Below are 4766 nucleotides of genomic sequence, written 5' to 3' on the forward strand. Positions count from 1 at the left end.
CTCTATTGATTGCTTCAAGAAGCTAGCCTTCATGTTTGCCGCAAACTTCTCAATGAACATCCCTGATAAGAACACGAGCCTTGATTTGAGCACCGAGAGAGAAGGGCTACGCTCATATGTTAGGCGGTTCAACCTGGTCATAATCTAGATCCAGGGGCTTTCTAACGAGGTAGCATTCACAGACTTCTTCAAGGGTGTGAGAGACGAGTCGAACTTTAAGTTTGACCTCGTTAAAAAGCGGGCATTTACGTTGCAAGAGACCCTGAGGGAGGTAGAAATCTATATTCAAGCTACCGACCTCTGCACGCTTGGCAGCCAATCAGACTCCAAGAAGTCTAAGAAAGCCGGACTGCTCATCCGCAAAAAAAGAAAGAAGAGAGCAAGAAAAGAAAAGAAGTCTGGGCGGTTAGTGATTCTGACCAGCCGTCTCAGAAGAAAAAGAGAGAGTTTAAACCGTACGTCCCAAGGTACGAGTTTAACAAGGATTCTAACTCCATCCTCATGGAGATAAAGGACCGGCTGACCATGGAGAAACCGAATCCAATGAAAAGTTCCGTCCAGACACGAAACAAGAATAAATTTTGCCAGTACCATGAGGAAGTAGGCCATGACACCAACGACTGCTTCAGCCTTCAACGGCATTGGACCGTCTGGCTGACAAGGGGATGTTAAAGTCCTACATTTGTAAGACCAAAGGGACTAATAAGAAGAATAAGGGGTAGTCGTCCAAGACTCCCCAGCCTACTAGTAGTTAGACACCGATAAAGAGCTAGTCTACACCATAGCAGGCTGGTTTTCATGTGGTGGCCCTACCATCCTGGGCACCAAGAGTCATCTTCGAAAAATGGACAAGGATGAGGATGATCAGGCGTTAGCGAGCTCCTCCTTCCCAGACGTTCTAATCACTGAGAAGGAAAGAGGCAGCGTTCGCCGTTCGCACGACGACCCTGTCGTCATTAAATATAAGGTCGCCAACCAGCTGGTTGGGCGAATCCTTATTAACATCGGCAGCTCGTCGGACATCATCAGTCTCGGGTGCCTGCAAAAACTGAAATACAATCTTAGCAGCATGCATCTTGTTACCCACCCCTTGGTTAGTTTTGGGGGTGGAATGGTTTACCTAGTCGGTAGGATCGACTTACCTATCAAGCTAGGAGAAAAAGGAAAAGGACAACACCTGTTTGTCAAATTCTTGGTCGTTGAGGAACTAACCACCACTACTACAAAATGCATATAATCTCGACGCTATACCCTCGACACTATGGAAGACCGTCACAGCTAAATTTAGGATTTCGTGCTTCAACGACGCTTTTAAGTGTCATTTTGACTTTCTCGACAACTTTCCGCGTCGAGAACATAAAAATAGTCACGTATGCACGTGATATACATTGTAGCCACTAACCAGCGTTTTAGGGTTATCCCCTTTCAATCCTACAATTCAACCGCCACCCTCACATCTTCTCTCTCCTCTACTCTCTCTTACGAGTCTCTAGTCTCACTCCTCATATTTTCATTCTTTGCTTCCAAGTTATGGTTAATGAATTTTTCTACTTTGTATGATCACAAGATCTGAAATCTTCAAGGCAGTTAGGCATTGTCGTAAATTTGCAGGTTCAATTTTTCTTCACATCTCCTTTTCTTAGTCTATTAAAGTCAATCGACAATTCATTTATGTTTGTCTTCAATTTTATGTAGTTTACTCCTACCATCACTCGTTTTGATTTGTTTAATGGTATAATTGTATAATTTTGTATTTTAATTTGGCTACTTTGAGGTTTTCCCTAATCTGTGTTTATCAAGGGTTTTTTTTTCTCATTTATCAATGATTTTGATTTTAGGTTGTTAATTTCTTACTTCTTTTTCAATTTTTTTACAGATCTCGCCTAATATATCATGGATGATGAAGAAATGGAAAAAGCAATGAAGGATTGTGATTGTTCGTGAACTTTTCACACACTAACCTGGATGTCATGAAGCTAATTATCACCAGTACATAAGAGTATATTCTCTCTTCTTTAAATTTATTGTTTTTCCCTAATATTTGAGTATGAATTTCATCGAATTTTTTTTATTTCGTTTTAGTTTTATTTGTTTTTGCGATTTTGTGTTTAAGAACTTTGTTGTTAATTAATTGATAATTCAATTGGGCAAATTTACTGTTTAATAAAACATTTGGATTTTTTTTTGGTAAAATCTGGTTTAGTAGCAAGATTGTATTTTGACTGTGATATATTTTCTATATTTTTTATATTAATTTATCATGTGCAAAATTTTCTATAACTATTTTCATATAGAACAATCTTTATGGTGAAGAGATGCTCTGCGATTAAATATTTTTGCTCTTGCATTGGTCTGTTGAAATCACCTATCATTTTTAGGATCTAGTGTAATAATGCTGCAAAATCACTTATGATTTTTATGGTGAAGATATGCTCTGCGATTATATATTTTTGTTTTCGATGTTATATATTTTATTCAAATTTCGTATGAATTTTGGTTTTATAATTGCAATAACACCAATACGTGTGGAATTGAATTTATATACTCCGTTTTAACTATATTTGGCAATTGAAAAGTCAACTAAGAGCTTCGTGAACTTGCTCATAGTATTAAGGTAACAATCTAGTTTTGCTATTTTGTTTTAGGTTTATAGTTTTTCTTTCAAGCATTTTGTCGCACACCTTATAGGTGTATATTTTATATTTCAACTTGATATAAATTGGTGTACAACTTTTAGCCTTCATTGCAGTTCATGAGGTTGGAGTACAATGTATTTGGCACAAGTATCCTATAGAGGCGAGTAATGCACTGTGTTCGTTCTTCGTTTGTATGATCGACTCGTATTATTTAAACTATATCAAGCACAGTTTCTGTTGGTTTTTTCTCTACCTTGTTCAAATAAATATGATAAATATTGACCTATGTTTGCTCTCATTACAATGTCTGCCTGCCTATGTTTACAATCATCCAAATGTGTTTTTATGTCTCCTTGTTTGGTAGAGCACTTCCACTTTAATGCACTCTTTCAATATGTGGTTGTGCTTGCTGGTATATACTAGTCCTTTGGTCTTGCCACTTTATTCCCTTTAATCCAAGCATGTTGAGGAAGAACATTAAATATTCTAAGCATGATATTTTAGATGTAAACCAACTTATTAACCTCATAATTTTTTTGTAAAAGTTTACTTTTTTTTTATCTTTATATGCAAGTTTAGATGTGCTCACTCTTCAATTTCTTGTGTTATGTACTGGTTTATTATTTATGGCAGGGTTGATTTGCATTTAAGAAGGGTTGTTTTGCAGGAAGCCAAATCCGGCTCAGCAGATTGGGACTAAAAACTTGAGTAAATGCATAGACACAAGACTATAAGAGGCCACCCAACCTAGATAAGCTTAAGAGCTGGATTCATGAAATTGCATAGGTTTCCACTCCTTAACAGGTAAAAAAAAGCCGTACAATGTATTTTTCCAAACCTTGCAGCCTTTGTAATTTCACTAGTTGTTTTGATGTGTAGTAAAACTTCTTGCAGCTATGGAGCAGAGTTTCGCGTGTTGATCCGAGTTCTGAAAGGAGGAGGCTGCCTTAATATCTAGTCAAGTAGTATCTACAGAAGCATTGCTTTGTCAAGTTATTCCACTAAGAATGTCTTACCATATCAGCTACACACGTGCATAAGAAAGAAGCTGCAAAATATATAAAACGATACGGAGTAGTAGTCTTCTTTTTTTTGTTTAATCTAAACATGTTATAGTAGATAAGCATATTGTATGTAATTTTGATTTGTTTGTCAGTGTTTATGCGGTTAATGTAAGAAAGAATTATGAATAATTTAACTTTAGAGATGTAATTTTTGGTACTTAACTATATCTAAATATAACTTGATTTTTAGCATCTTTTATCTAGCTTATGTTTGGTATATTTTGATTATTTTCTTAGTAATAATATAATTATTTGTCACTTTTTAATGTCAATAAACATTCCCGCATATTGGATACATTTAAAAAGAGTAAGGACTACAAAAAGCGTTGCTAAATTTAAAAATATGGACAGAAAAAAGCGTTGATAAAATAGAGGACATCTAACATATGACAAATATAGCGTTGCAATTTTGTGATTATAGACAAATAAAAGCGTCGCCAAACCTAAGAAATTGCGCAAACTAACAGATGTTTCGACGCTTCGTATAATAATTTGGACAATAAAAAGCGTCGAGAATGGCGACGCTTTTAGGCGTCCAGCAAATTTCTCGACTCACGTTTTTCCGACGCTTTTTTAAAGCGTCGAGAAAAAAATTTCGACGCTTTTTTTTATAACATCATCTTAGGCCGTCAAACCCTTAATGAAGCCAAGGCTGTATCATCCCTTCTCTCATGCTAATCAAGTCTGAGAGGGATGATGAATTTGTTGGCTCCCTAAACGGGGATCAGAAGACGGCTCGGGAGTGCTACCTTTCACCCGTCAAAGTTACTTTGGCCCCAGACGGCCAATGGTAGGAGCCAATGGACCTTGACAATGTCAAGGATGCCAGCCCAACCCCACCAACAGCCGGAAAGAAAAGAAAAGCTTCTCAGCTGGTGGAGGTGAAGAAAGAGAAAAAATAGCAATAACTAACCAGTGAACGGTCACACGAGCTCTGTCCCCATCCAGCCGGAGAGCACATTGATCTCGCTCTGGATGACAGCTGTCCTGAGCGTACTGTTAGGGTGGGGACGACTGCTTATGCTAAGATGGGTGCAGACATGCACCTTCTGCTGAAAAAATTCAA

At 37.4% G+C, this 4766-nt stretch overlaps 1 long non-coding RNA gene across 2 annotated transcripts; it reads left to right on the forward strand.

The window, feature by feature from the left end:
- Positions 1-1375: 1375 nt before the first annotated feature.
- LOC145581250 (uncharacterized) lies at positions 1376-3892 on the forward strand. 2 transcript variants are annotated; one of them, XR_014099618.1, is made up of 4 exons: positions 1376-1611; positions 1877-1999; positions 2738-3440; positions 3531-3892. It is a non-coding gene; the product is annotated as an uncharacterized LOC145581250 (long non-coding RNA). The 2 variants fall into 2 exon arrangements; XR_014099615.1 differs by having other exon boundaries at positions 1402-1611; positions 3304-3440.
- Positions 3893-4766: the final 874 nt, after the last annotated feature.

Source organism: Chenopodium album, chromosome 1, assembly GCF_948465745.1.
Source record: "Chenopodium album chromosome 1, dcCheAlbu1.1, whole genome shotgun sequence".
NCBI lineage: Eukaryota > Viridiplantae > Streptophyta > Magnoliopsida > Caryophyllales > Amaranthaceae > Chenopodium > Chenopodium album.